This window comes from Syngnathus typhle, linkage group LG13 (genome assembly GCF_033458585.1).
Source record: "Syngnathus typhle isolate RoL2023-S1 ecotype Sweden linkage group LG13, RoL_Styp_1.0, whole genome shotgun sequence".
NCBI lineage: Eukaryota > Metazoa > Chordata > Actinopteri > Syngnathiformes > Syngnathidae > Syngnathus > Syngnathus typhle.
Window position 1 is genome coordinate 100,001 of NC_083750.1, and position 15,000 is coordinate 115,000.

A 15,000-nucleotide genomic window follows, 5' to 3' on the forward strand; every position below is an offset into this window, starting at 1 on the left:
TCTCCGGAGAATGACAGCGGGGCGCGCGCAAGAGGCCAGTCCGGGGATGAGGCAGCATCCTCGGGCAGCAGGCGGGAGGAGGCAGCCTCCCCTTAGTATAACTTAGTCTCCGGAGAATGACAGCGGGCGCGCGCAAGAGGCCAGTCCGGGGATGAGGCAGCATCCTCGGGCAGCAGGCGGGAGGAGGCAGCCTCCCCTTAGTATAACTTAATCTCCGGAGAATGACAGCGGGCGCGCCTAAGAGGCTGGTCCGGGGACCAGGCACTCTCCCCGGACAACAAAGCACGTCCCCCTCCTGAGTGGACAAAAAAAATCCACTCCTGGTACCTAAGATTTTCTCCAGCGGCGGGCTGGGAGTCTAATCTTTCTCCTGGCCGAGAAAAGAGCACTTTCCCCCGGACAACAAAGCACGTCCCCCTCCTGAGTGGACAAAAAAAATCCACTCCTGGTACCTAGAATTTTCTCCAGCGGCGGGCTGGGAGTCTAATCTTTCTCCTGGCCGAGAAAAGAGCACTTTCCCCCGGACACCAAACCAGCCAACGTCCCCCTCCTGAGTGGACAAAAAAAATCCACTCCTGGTACCTAAAATTTTCTCCAGCGGCGGGCTTGGGACGAAAATCAATCTTCCTCCCGAAATTAAACCACTATTGGCGGACGCCAGCCCCAAGCGCCAGCCCCGACCGCCACCCCCCGACCGCCACAAGGCGACCGCCACAAGGCGACCGCCACAAGGCGACCGCCACAAGGCGACCGCCACAAGGCGACCGCCACTGGCCCCAAGCGCCAGCCCCGACCGCCACCCCCCGACCGCCACAAGGCGACCGCCACAAGGCGACCGCCACAAGGCGACCGCCACAAGGCGACCGCCACAAGGCGACCGCCACAAGGCGACCGCCACTGGCCCCAAGCGCCAGCCCCGACCGCCACCCCCCGACCGCCACAAGGCGACCGCCACAAGGCGACCGCCACCGGCCCCAAGCGCCAGCCCCGACCGCCACCCCCCGACCGCCACAAGGCGACCGCCACAAGGCGACCGCCACAAGGCGACCGCCACAAGGCGACCGCCACAAGGCGACCGCCACCGGCCCCAAGCGCCAGCCCCGACCGCCACCCCCCGACCGCCACAAGGCGACCGCCACAAGGCGACCGCCACAAGGCGACCGCCACAAGGCGACCGCCACAAGGCGACCGCCACTGGCCCCAAGCGCCAGCCCCGACCGCCACCCCCCGACCGCCACAAGGCGACCGCCACAAGGCGACCGCCACAAGGCGACCGCCACAAGGCGACCGCCACAAGGCGACCGCCACAAGGCGACCGCCACTGGCCCCAAGCGCCAGCCCCGACCGCCACCCCCCGACCGCCACAAGGCGACCGCCACAAGGCGACCGCCACCGGCCCCAAGCGCCAGCCCCGACCGCCACCCCCCGACCGCCACAAGGCGACCGCCACAAGGCGTTAGTGGCCGCGCCCGGTACTTTACTGGACCCTATTTGGCCCGCGGACCGGCCGGCGTCGCTTCCTTGAATGCTTAGCCGCCTTTCGAGCTGCCATGCCGGGCTTGAGTTAGTGGTTTGCGCCCGGTACTCTACGTTAAAAGTCAGGCGGAACGGCTCTGAAGCTCCAGACGGTGCTTCCTTGAATGCTTAGCCGCCTTTCGAGCTGCCATGCCGGGCTTGAGTTAGTGGTTTGCGCCCGGTACTCTACGTTAAAAGTCAGGCGGAACGGCTCTGAAGCTCCAGACGGTGCTTCCTTGAATGCTTAGCCGCCTTTCGAGCTGCCATGCCGGGCTTGAGTTAGTGGTTTGCGCCCGGTACTCTACGTTAAAAGTCAGGCGGAACGGCTCTGAAGCTCCAGACGGTGCTTCCTTGAATGCTTAGCCGCCTTTCGAGCTGCCATGCCGGGCTTGAGTTAGTGGTTTGCGCCCGGTACTCTACGTTAAAAGTCAGGCGGAACGGCTCTGAAGCTCCAGACGGTGCTTCCTTGAATGCTTAGCCGCCTTTCGAGCTGCCATGCCGGGCTTGAGTTAGTGGTTTGCGCCCGGTACTCTACGTTAAAAGTCAGGCGGAACGGCTCTGAAGCTCCAGACGGTGCTTCCTTGAATGCTTAGCCGCCTTTCGAGCTGCCATGCCGGGCTTGAGTTAGTGGTTTGCGCCCGGTACTCTACGTTAAAAGTCAGGCGGAACGGCTCTGAAGCTCCAGACGGTGCTTCCTTGAATGCTTAGCCGCCTTTCGAGCTGCCATGCCGGGCTTGAGTTAGTGGTTTGCGCCCGGTACTCTACGTTAAAAGTCAGGCGGAACGGCTCTGAAGCTCCAGACGGTGCTTCCTTGAATGCTTAGCCGCCTTTCGAGCTGCCATGCCGGGCTTGAGTTAGTGGTTTGCGCCCGGTACTCTACGTTAAAAGTCAGGCGGAACGGCTCTGAAGCTCCAGACGGTGCTTCCTTGAATGCTTAGCCGCCTTTCGAGCTGCCATGCCGGGCTTGAGTTAGTGGTTTGCGCCCGGTACTCTACGTTAAAAGTCAGGCGGAACGGCTCTGAAGCTCCAGACGGTGCTTCCTTGAATGCTTAGCCGCCTTTCGAGCTGCCATGCCGGGCTTGAGTTAGTGGTTTGCGCCCGGTACTCTACGTTAAAAGTCAGGCGGAACGGCTCTGAAGCTCCAGACGGTGCTTCCTTGAATGCTTAGCCGCCTTTCGAGCTGCCATGCCGGGCTTGAGTTAGTGGTTTGCGCCCGGTACTCTACGTTAAAAGTCAGGCGGAACGGCTCTGAAGCTCCAGACGGTGCTTCCTTGAATGCTTAGCCGCCTTTCGAGCTGCCATGCCGGGCTTGAGTTAGTGGTTTGCGCCCGGTACTCTACGTTAAAAGTCAGGCGGAACGGCTCTGAAGCTCCAGACGGTGCTTCCTTGAATGCTTAGCCGCCTTTCGAGCTGCCATGCCGGGCTTGAGTTAGTGGTTTGCGCCCGGTACTCTACGTTAAAAGTCAGGCGGAACGGCTCTGAAGCTCCAGACGGTGCTTCCTTGAATGCTTAGCCGCCTTTCGAGCTGCCATGCCGGGCTTGAGTTAGTGGTTTGCGCCCGGTACTCTACGTTAAAAGTCAGGCGGAACGGCTCTGAAGCTCCAGACGGTGCTTCCTTGAATGCTTAGCCGCCTTTCGAGCTGCCATGCCGGGCTTGAGTTAGTGGTTTGCGCCCGGTACTCTACGTTAAAAGTCAGGCGGAACGGCTCTGAAGCTCCAGACGGTGCTTCCTTGAATGCTTAGCCGCCTTTCGAGCTGCCATGCCGGGCTTGAGTTAGTGGTTTGCGCCCGGTACTCTACGTTAAAAGTCAGGCGGAACGGCTCTGAAGCTCCAGACGGTGCTTCCTTGAATGCTTAGCCGCCTTTCGAGCTGCCATGCCGGGCTTGAGTTAGTGGTTTGCGCCCGGTACTCTACGTTAAAAGTCAGGCGGAACGGCTCTGAAGCTCCAGACGGTGCTTCCTTGAATGCTTAGCCGCCTTTCGAGCTGCCATGCCGGGCTTGAGTTAGTGGTTTGCGCCCGGTACTCTACGTTAAAAGTCAGGCGGAACGGCTCTGAAGCTCCAGACGGTGCTTCCTTGAATGCTTAGCCGCCTTTCGAGCTGCCATGCCGGGCTTGAGTTAGTGGTTTGCGCCCGGTACTCTACGTTAAAAGTCAGGCGGAACGGCTCTGAAGCTCCAGACGGTGCTTCCTTGAATGCTTAGCCGCCTTTCGAGCTGCCATGCCGGGCTTGAGTTAGTGGTTTGCGCCCGGTACTCTACGTTAAAAGTCAGGCGGAACGGCTCTGAAGCTCCAGACGGTGCTTCCTTGAATGCTTAGCCGCCTTTCGAGCTGCCATGCCGGGCTTGAGTTAGTGGTTTGCGCCCGGTACTCTACGTTAAAAGTCAGGCGGAACGGCTCTGAAGCTCCAGACGGTGCTTCCTTGAATGCTTAGCCGCCTTTCGAGCTCTCCTGCCCGGCGTGGGTTTCGCGTCCGCGCCCGGTACATTATGGAAGCCAAAAAAAAAAAAAATTCTAAGTGCGAGTGGGACCGGCCTGGGGGGCTTCCTTGAAAGCCCATCCGCCCTCCGAGCTCTCCCACCGGTCGTGGGTTGGCGTCCGCCACTGCTCAAAGCGAACTTCAAATTATCTGCTTAATAATGTGGAACACCATTCTTAAGTAGTTTTTCCTTAATTTGGGCTCAACTGGCCGGTAATGATCCCCGGTGTCTGAGATTGATCTCAGTGATCCAAAGAGCCCTGACACGTAATACCATCCATGAGTTTAATTGAAAAACAAAAAATGTAATCTTTATGACACATAAATACAATTTGCATAATAATTTGGAACACAGTGTAGACTTCCAGCGGACCGCGCGCGGCTCGGCTGACGGCGCAGCGCGATCTGGTACCGCTGCGCGGGACGAAACACGCCCCGTGCAGAGTTCCAGGCGGCCGGGAAGACATTTAAGCGCTGCCGCTGCAGCTGCGGCGGGGATTTGCCGTCCTCCGGTGGACACGACGAGTAAATACACCAGCAATCGCACTTACACCGTGTTCCAAATTATTATGCAAGTGACATTTATCTCAGATTTTCCTAAATAGTCGATGCAAAATGAGTCAGCATAATTTTCAAGTCATCAACCATTATTTTGATGAATTCTAATTTTATTGAACAAACCTCCGAATGATCACAGAATTTTTAAAAAATAAAAAACTTAAAATGCACTGTTCCACATTATTACGCACAACAGAGTTTTATAACATTTTATAGGTTTTTATGAACTGAAATGCCCATCTTAAGAATTTACAGCATTAGGAGGTCATATTTACTGAAATCAAAAGCTATTTCAAAGAAAAGACAAACAAGTTACATTTTAACATAGGACCCTTTATTTCAATAAAAAACAAAGTTACATTTTAACATAGGACCCTTTGTTCAACAGCAGCTTCACGATTCTTCCATCCACTGAACTTGTGAGTTTTTGTACAGTTTCTGGTTGAATTTCTTGGCAGGATCTAAGAATAGCCTGCCAGAGCTGCTCTTTGGAATTGAACTGCCTCCCACCTTCGTAGATTTTCTGCTTGACGATGCTCCACAAGTTTTCAATAGGATTGAGGTCAGGGGAGCATGGGGGCCACACCATCAGTTTCTCTCCCTTTATTCCCATAGATGCCAAAGACGTTGACGTATTTCTTGCAGCATGAGACGGTGCATTGTCATGCATGAAGATGATCTTTTGACGGAAAGCACGGTTCTTCCTGTTGTACCATGGACAGAAGTGTTGAGTCAGAAATTCCACGTAGTTAACAGACGTAATTTTGACGCCTTCAGGGACCCTAAAGGGGCCAAGCAGCTCTCTCCCCATGATTCCGGCCCAAAACATCACTCCGCCACCTCCCTGCTGACGCCGCAGCCTTGTTGGGCTATCGTGGCCGTCCACCAACCATCCACGACTCCATCCATCTGTAAAGTCAAGTCAAATCAAGTTTATTTGTATAGCCCTAAATCACAAGCAGTCTCAAAGGGCTTCACATTGACAGAAATTGACAATTATTCTCAAAGCATCCCCTGAGCTCTCAAAAGTGCAAGGAAAAACTTAAAAAACCCTACCTGGCCCATCCAAGGTGGCACGGCACTCGTCGGTGAACAGGACTGTCTGAAAATTTGTCTTCATGTAAGTCTGGGCCCACTGCAGCCGTTTCTGCTTGTTCGCGTTGTTCAGGGGTGGCCGAATGGAGGGTTTCCGCACAACTGCAAGCCTCTGGAGGATCCTGCACCTCGTCGTTCGTGGGACTTCACTGGCACCAGCAGCGTCGAATATTTGTTTGCTCGTCTTTAGTGGCATGCTTGCAGCCGCCCTCTTGATTCGATTTGTTTGTCTTGCAGAAACCTTCCTTGTCGTGCCTTTGTCTGCACGAACGCGCGTTTGCTCCGAATCAGCGACGAATTTCTTCAAAGTTCGATGGTCGCGCTTAAGCTTTCGTGCAATATCGAATGTCTGCATACCTTGTCCAAGGCATCGAACGATTTCACGCTTCTCGACAGCAGAGAGATCCTTTTTCCTCCCCATGGTTGAACGAAATGGCCGAACGCTTAAAAACGCGGAACTTAAATAGACTTGTTAATTACTACAATTGCGCTCACCTGGCAGACTACCATGGACTGTACCATGACTGAGGGTGATTTCAGTACTTGAAAAACAAAAAATGTAATCTTTATGACACTTAAATACATTTTGCATAATAATTTGGAACACGGGACCGTGTTCCAAATTATTATGCAAAGGATATTTATCTCAGATTTTCCTAAATAGCTTCCTTGAAATGTTACCCGGCTTTTGAGCTCTCCTGCCGGGCGTGGGTTTGCGTCAGCGCCCGGTAACATTATGGAAGCTAAAAGAAAGAAAAAAGAAACAAATCTAAGTGCGATTGCTGGTGTCTAAATACATTTTGCATAATAATTTGGAACACGGGACCGTGTTCCAAATTATTATGCAAGTGATATTTATCTCAGATTTTCCTAAATAGCTTTACTCGTCGTGCCGACCGGAGGGAGGCCACTCCCCGCCGCAGCTGAACAGTCATCCCGGCCTAGTGGAGGTCTGCGCAGGGGGGGTCTTCCTTGAAATGTTACCCGGCTTTTGAGCTCTCCTGTCCGGCGTGGGTTTGCGTCAGCGGCCGGTGTCATTTACTCGTCGTGCCGACCGGAGGGAGGCCACTCCCCGCCACAGCTGAACAGTCATCCCGGCCTAGTGGAGGTCTGCGCAGGGGGGGTCTTCCTTGAAATGTTACCCGGCTTTTGAGCTCTCCTGTCCGGCGTGGGTTTGCGTCAGCGGCCGGTGTCATTTACTCGTCGTGCCGACCGGAGGGAGGCCACTCCCCGCCACAGCTGAACAGTCATCCCGGCCTAGTGGAGGTCTGCGCAGGGGGGGTCTTCCTTGAAATGTTACCCGGCTTTTGAGCTCTCCTGTCCGGCGTGGGTTTGCGTCAGCGGCCGGTGTCATTTACTCGTCGTGCCGACCGGAGGGAGGCCACTCCCCGCCACAGCTGAACAGTCATCCCGGCCTAGTGGAGGTCTGCGCAGGGGGGGTCTTCCTTGAAATGTTACCCGGCTTTTGAGCTCTCCTGTCCGGCGTGGGTTTGCGTCAGCGGCCGGTGTCATTTACTCGTCGTGCCGACCGGAGGGAGGCCACTCCCCGCCACAGCTGAACAGTCATCCCGGCCTAGTGGAGGTCTGCGCAGGGGGGGTCTTCCTTGAAATGTTACCCGGCTTTTGAGCTCTCCTGTCCGGCGTGGGTTTGCGTCAGCGGCCGGTGTCATTTACTCGTCGTGCCGACCGGAGGGAGGCCACTCCCCGCCACAGCTGAACAGTCATCCCGGCCTAGTGGAGGTCTGCGCAGGGGGGGTCTTCCTTGAAATGTTACCCGGCTTTTGAGCTCTCCTGTCCGGCGTGGGTTTGCGTCAGCGGCCGGTGTCATTTACTCGTCGTGCCGACCGGAGGGAGGCCACTCCCCGCCACAGCTGAACAGTCATCCCGGCCTAGTGGAGGTCTGCGCAGGGGGGGTCTTCCTTGAAATGTTACCCGGCTTTTGAGCTCTCCTGTCCGGCGTGGGTTTGCGTCAGCGGCCGGTGTCATTTACTCGTCGTGCCGACCGGAGGGAGGCCACTCCCCGCCACAGCTGAACAGTCATCCCGGCCTAGTGGAGGTCTGCGCAGGGGGGGTCTTCCTTGAAATGTTACCCGGCTTTTGAGCTCTCCTGTCCGGCGTGGGTTTGCGTCAGCGGCCGGTGTCATTTACTCGTCGTGTCCACCGGAGGGAGGCCACTCCCCGCCGCAGCTGCAGCGGCAGCTTTGAAACGTCATCCCGGCCCCCTGGAACTGTGCGCGGGGGGGGCGATGCGTCCCGTGCGAGGTACCAGGTCGCGCTGCGCCGTCTGCCTGGCCGCTTTGGGCCCGCTGGAAGTCTATTAAAGCTCCGCGATCTCCGCCTCGGTGCTTAAAAAGCGTCCATCCGCTCTCCTGGAGCTTCTTTCGGTCATCTCGTCCGCTGTGCACGGCCTGCCGGTGGCACCGGCTGGAGCTCCGCAAAAAGCTCCATTTCTGTTAAAAATGCTTAGCCGCGTCCCTGGAAGCCCAATCGGGCGTAGAAAGTGAGGGGGAAGGCCCCCAAAGCACCGGCTGGAAGTCCCAAAAAAGCTCCATGATTGGTCAATAATGCTTAGCCGCCTCCCTGGAAGCCTAATCGGGCATAAAAAGCTAGGCGGAACGGCCCCAAAGCTCCACACGGAAGTCCCAAAAAAGCTCCATGATTGGTCAATAATGCTTAGCCGCCTCCCTGGAAGCCTAATCGGGCATAAAAAGCTAGGCGGAACGGCCCCAAAGCTCCACACGGAAGTCCCAAAAAAGCTCCATGATTGGTCAATAATGCTTAGCCGCCTCCCTGGAAGCCTAATCGGGCATAAAAAGCTAGGCGGAACGGCCCCAAAGCTCCACACGGAAGTCCCAAAAAAGCTCCATGATTGGTCAATAATGCTTAGCCGCCTCCCTGGAAGCCTAATCGGGCATAAAAAGCTAGGCGGAACGGCCCCAAAGCTCCACACGGAAGTCCCAAAAAAGCTCCATGATTGGTCAATAATGCTTAGCCGCCTCCCTGGAAGCCTAATCGGGCATAAAAAGCTAGGCGGAACGGCCCCAAAGCTCCACACGGAAGTCCCAAAAAAGCTCCATGATTGGTCAATAATGCTTAGCCGCCTCCCTGGAAGCCTAATCGGGCATAAAAAGCTAGGCGGAACGGCCCCAAAGCTCCACACGGAAGTCCCAAAAAAGCTCCATGATTGGTCAATAATGCTTAGCCGCCTCCCTGGAAGCCTAATCGGGCATAAAAAGCTAGGCGGAACGGCCCCAAAGCTCCACACGGAAGTCCCAAAAAAGCTCCATGATTGGTCAATAATGCTTAGCCGCCTCCCTGGAAGCCTAATCGGGCATAAAAAGCTAGGCGGAACGGCCCCAAAGCTCCACACGGAAGTCCCAAAAAAGCTCCATGATTGGTCAATAATGCTTAGCCGCCTCCCTGGAAGCCTAATCGGGCATAAAAAGCTAGGCGGAACGGCCCCAAAGCTCCACACGGAAGTCCCAAAAAAGCTCCATGATTGGTCAATAATGCTTAGCCGCCTCCCTGGAAGCCTAATCGGGCATAAAAAGTTAGGCGGAACGGCTCCAAAGCTCCACACGGAAGTCCCAAAAAAGCTCCATGATTGGTCAATAATGCTTAGCCGCCTCCCTGGAAGCCTAATCGGGCATAAAAAGCTAGGCGGAACGGCCCCAAAGCTCCACACGGAAGTCCCAAAAAAGCTCCATGATTGGTCAATAATGCTTAGCCGCCTCCCTGGAAGCCTAATCGGGCATAAAAAGCTAGGCGGAACGGCCCCAAAGCTCCACACGGAAGTCCCAAAAAAGCTCCATGATTGGTCAATAATGCTTAGCCGCCTCCCTGGAAGCCTAATCGGGCATAAAAAGCTAGGCGGAACGGCCCCAAAGCTCCACACGGAAGTCCCAAAAAAGCTCCATGATTGGTCAATAATGCTTAGCCGCCTCCCTGGAAGCCTAATCGGGCATAAAAAGCTAGGCGGAACGGCCCCAAAGCTCCACACGGAAGTCCCAAAAAAGCTCCATGATTGGTCAATAATGCTTAGCCGCCTCCCTGGAAGCCTAATCGGGCATAAAAAGCTAGGCGGAACGGCCCCAAAGCTCCACACGGAAGTCCCAAAAAAGCTCCATGATTGGTCAATAATGCTTAGCCGCCTCCCTGGAAGCCTAATCGGGCATAAAAAGCTAGGCGGAACGGCCCCAAAGCTCCACACGGAAGTCCCAAAAAAGCTCCATGATTGGTCAATAATGCTTAGCCGCCTCCCTGGAAGCCTAATCGGGCATAAAAAGCTAGGCGGAACGGCCCCAAAGCTCCACACGGAAGTCCCAAAAAAGCTCCATGATTGGTCAATAATGCTTAGCCGCCTCCCTGGAAGCCTAATCGGGCATAAAAAGCTAGGCGGAACGGCCCCAAAGCTCCACACGGAAGTCCCAAAAAAGCTCCATGATTGGTCAATAATGCTTAGCCGCCTCCCTGGAAGCCTAATCGGGCATAAAAAGCTAGGCGGAACGGCCCCAAAGCTCCACACGGAAGTCCCAAAAAAGCTCCATGATTGGTCAATAATGCTTAGCCGCCTCCCTGGAAGCCTAATCGGGCATAAAAAGTTAGGCGGAACGGCTCCAAAGCTCCACACGGAAGTCCCAAAAAAGCTCCATGATTGGTCAATAATGCTTAGCCGCCTCCCTGGAAGCCTAATCGGGCATAAAAAGTTAGGCGGAACGGCCCCAAAGCTCCACACGGAAGTCCCAAAAAAGCTCCATGATTGGTCAATAATGCTTAGCCGCCTCCCTGGAAGCCTAATCGGGCATAAAAAGTTAGGCGGAACGGCCCCAAAGCTCCACACGGAAGTCCGAAAAAAGCTCCATGATTGGTCAATAATGCTTAGCCGCCTCCCTGGAAGCCTAATCGGGCATAAAAAGTTAGGCGGAACGGCCCCAAAGCTCCACACGGAAGTCCGAAAAAAGCTCAAAAATTTTCTAAGTGCCAACGGCTCATTCGCCGTAATGTGTCCGCTCCGCGCTGGTTCCCCGGTCGGCCGCGAATAGCGCAAAATCAGCCTCACGGAAGTTCGAAAAAAGCTCAAAAATTTTCTAAGTGCCAACGGCTCATTCGCCGTAATGTGTCCGCTCCGCGCTGGTTCCCCGGTCGGCCGCGAATAGCGCAAAATCAGCCTCACGGAAGTTCGAAAAAAGCTCAAAAATTTTCTAAGTGCCAACGGCTCATTCGCCGTAATGTGTCCGCTCCGCGCTGGTTCCCCGGTCGGCCGCGAATAGCGCAAAAATCAGCCTAAGTGCAGTACCAACCTTGGCGTGTTGGTGCGCCAGAGTACGATGAGTTGGTCCCCCTAGTCACTGTACTCATTACCTTTACCCCCTAATCGCAAAATATAGTCAGAACGTATATGCAGAAGACTATTTTTTTCTTTTTTAAAATTTTCTAAGTGCCAGCGGATGCTGGCACACGAACTGTCCGAGCTACGACGGTTCTCCGGTCGGACAGCGAGGGTGAAAAAGCGGTCCTAAAATCACCGAGGGCTGCCGCACAAGTTGTCCGAGTGGCGACGGTTCCCCGGTCGGCCACGAATGTCGAAAATTCGGCCTCTCCACCACGGAGGTCGGTGAGAATTTCAGAATATTTTCTAAGTGCCAACGGCTCTTGCGCCGTAAAGTGTCCGCTTTGCCTGGTTCCCTCGGTCGGCCACAAATAGCGAAAAATCAGCCTCTCCTTCTGGAGCTCGCCTAAGTGCCAACGGCTCTTGCGCCGTAATGTGTCCGCTTTGTCTGGTTCCCTCGGTCGGCCACAAACGGCGAAAAATCAGCCTCTCCTTCTGGAGCTCGTGCCAACTTTGGCGAATATTTTCTAAGTGCCAACGGCTCTTGCGCCGTAAAGTGTCCGCTTTGCCTGGTTCCCTCGGTCGGCCACAAATAGCGAAAAATCAGCCTCTCCTTCTGGAGCTCGCCTAAGTGCCAACGGCTCTTGCGCCGTAATGTGTCCGCTTTGTCTGGTTCCCTCGGTCGGCCACAAACGGCGAAAAATCAGCCTCTCATTCTGGAGCTCGTGCCAACTTTGGCGAATATTTTCTAAGTGCCAACGGCTCTTGCGCCGTAATGTGTCCGCTTTGCCTGGTTCCCTCGGTCGGCCACAAATAGCGAAAAAATCAGCCTCTCCTTCTGGAGCTCGCCTAAGTGCCAACGGCTCTTGCGCCGTAATGTGTCCGCTTTGCCTGGTTCCCTCGGTCGGCCACAAACGGCGAAAAATCAGCCTCTCATTCTGGAGCTCGTGCCAACTTTGGCGAATATTTTCTAAGTGCCAACGGCTCTTGCGCCGTAATGTGTCCGCTTTGCCTGGTTCCCTCGGTCGGCCACGAACGGCGAAAAATCAGCCTCTCCTTCTGGAGCTCGCCTAAGTGCCAACGGCTCTTGCGCCGTAATGTGTCCGCTTTGCCTGGTTCCCTCGGTCGGCCACAAACGGCGAAAAATCAGCCTCTCCTTCTGGAGCTCGCCTAAGTGCCAACGGCTCTTGCGCCGTAATGTGTCCGCTTTGCCTGGTTCCCTCGGTCGGCCACAAATAGCGAAAAACCAGCCTCTCCTTCTGGAGCTCGCCTAAGTGCCAACGGCTCTTGCGCCGTAATGTGTCCGCTTTGCCTGGTTCCCTCGGTCGGCCACAAACGGCGAAAAATCAGCCTCTCCTTCTGGAGCTCGCCTAAGTGCCAACGGCTCTTGCGCCGTAATGTGTCCGCTTTGCCTGGTTCCCTCGGTCGGCCACAAATAGCGAAAAACCAGCCTCTCCTTCTGGAGCTCGCCTAAGTGCCAACGGCTCTTGCGCCGTAATGTGTCCGCTTTGCCTGGTTCCCTCGGTCGGCCACAAACGGCGAAAAATCAGCCTCTCCTTCTGGAGCTCGCGCCAACTTTGTCAAAAAATTTCTAAGTGCCAACGGCTCTTGCGCCGTAAAGTGTCCGCTTTGCCTGGTTCCCTCGGTCGGCCACAAATAGCGAAAAATCAGCCTCTCCTTCTGGAGCTCGTGCCAACTTTGGCGAATATTTTCTAAGTGCCAACGGCTCTTGCGCCGTAATGTGTCCGCTTTGCCTGGTTCCCTCGGTCGGCCACAAATAGCGAAAAATCAGCCTCTCCTTCTGGAGCTCGCCTAAGTGCCAACGGCTCTTGCGCCGTAAAGTGTCCGCTTTGTCTGGTTCCCTCGGTCGGCCACAAACGGCGAAAAATCAGCCTCTCCTTCTGGAGCTCGTGCCAACTTTGGCGAATATTTTCTAAGTGCCAACGGCTCTTGCGCCGTAAAGTGTCCGCTTTGTCTGGTTCCCTCGGTCGGCCACAAATAGCGAAAAATCAGCCTCTCCTTCTGGAGCTCGCGCAAGTGCCAACGGCTCTTGCGCCGTAAAGTGTCCGCTTTGTCTGGTTCCCTCGGTCGGCCACAAATAGCGAAAAATCAGCCTCTCCTTCTGGAGCTCGTGCCAACTTTGGCGAATATTTTCTAAGTGCCAACGGCTCTTGCGCCGTAATGTGTCCGCTTTGTCTGGTTCCCTCGGTCGGCCACAAATAGCGAAAAATCAGCCTCTCCTTCTGGAGCTCGTGCCAACTTTGGCGAATATTTTCTAAGTGCCAACGGCTCTTGCGCCGTAAAGTGTCCGCTTTGCCTGGTTCCCTCGGTCGGCCACAAATAGCGAAAAATCAGCCTCTCCTTCTGGAGCTCGCGCCAACTTTGTCAAAAAATTTCTAAGTGCCAACGGCTCTTGCGCCGTAAAGTGTCCGCTTTGCCTGGTTCCCTCGGTCGGCCACAAATAGCGAAAAATCAGCCTCTCCTTCTGGAGCTCGCGCCAACTTTGTCAAAAAATTTCTAAGTGCCAACGGCTCTTGCGCCGTAAAGTGTCCGCTTTGCCTGGTTCCCTCGGTCGGCCACAAATAGCGAAAAATCAGCCTCTCCTTCTGGAGCTCGCGCCAACTTTGTCGAAAAATTTCTAAGTGCCAACGGCTCTTGCGCCGTAAAGTGTCCGCTTTGTCTGGTTCCCTCGGTCGGCCGCAAATAGCGAAAAATCAGCCTCTCGCCCGTCAGGTACCAGGCGTTGGGGTACCAGGGGTAAGTGCAGTACCAGCTTTGGTCTGTTGGTGCGCCAGAGTACGATGAGTTGGTCCCCCTAGTCACTGTACTCATTACCTTTACCCCCAAATCGCAAAATATAGTCAGAACGAGTGTGGGGAACACAAGTTTTGGCCCCGAGAACCAGGCGGCTGGTGTCTCTAGCGATGTGTTCCCCCCCAAAAAGTGTTCACATGCTCGGACAGCGAACCTAGGAGCTACCGCAAAGCACTCTGGAAGTGCAAGAGCGAAAAATTTTCTAAGTACAAAAACTCTCGAAAATTTTCAAAGTGTCACAGTGCTCGAAAATTTTCAAAGTGCTACATGCTTTCCATCCAAGGAAGGAATAGTGGAGGACCGGCCGCCTCCTTAAACACAAGCCGGCGGAACGACGGGGAGGACCGGCCGCCTCCTTAAACACAGGCCGGTGGAACGTTTGGCAGAATTCTTCTCGTGGAGGACCGGCCGCCTCCTTAAACACAAGCCGGCGGAACGACGGGGAGGACCGGCCGCCTCCTTAAACACAGGCCGGTGGAACGTTTGGCAGAATTCTTCTCGTGGAGGACCGGCCGCCTCCTTAAACACAGGCCGGTGGGAACGGTTGGCAGAATTGCGTGACGGCCGCCTGCTCCCGGCGTCCGCACGTGAACGAACACCCCCTCCCGGGGACGGCCGTCTGCTCCCGACCGCCGTCCTTCACCCCCTCACCTTCCGGACCCCCGTCTGCTCCCGGCGGGCCTCCGAGTACCCCCACCTTCTCCCGAACTGACCGACAGGCAATGAGACCCGCCTTGGTAGGGCCCCCACCGGCCCCGGCTCGCGCCGGCGTTGGGTGGACGGTTCCTCCCCACTTGCGGGTCGCTCTCCACGGAGGACCGGTCGCCTCACTAAACATAGGCCGGGCGAAAATCTGCGAATGTTATACATCCAAGGAGGGAGGACCGGCCGCCTCCTTAAACCACCGGCCGGGCGAAAATCTGCGAATGTTATACATCCAAGGAGGGAGGACCGGCCGCCTCCTTAAACCACCGGCCGGGCGAAAATATGCGAATGTTATACATCCAAGGAGGGAGGACCGGTCGCCTCACTAAACATAGGCCGGGCGAAAATCTGCGAATGTTATACATCCAAGGAGGGAGGACCGGCCGCCTCCTTAAACCACCGGCCGGGCGAAAATCTGCGAATGTTATACATCCAAGAAAGGAAGGAAGGAGGGAACCGGCCGCCTCCTTAAACACAGGCCGGGCGAAAATCTGCGAATCTTATCC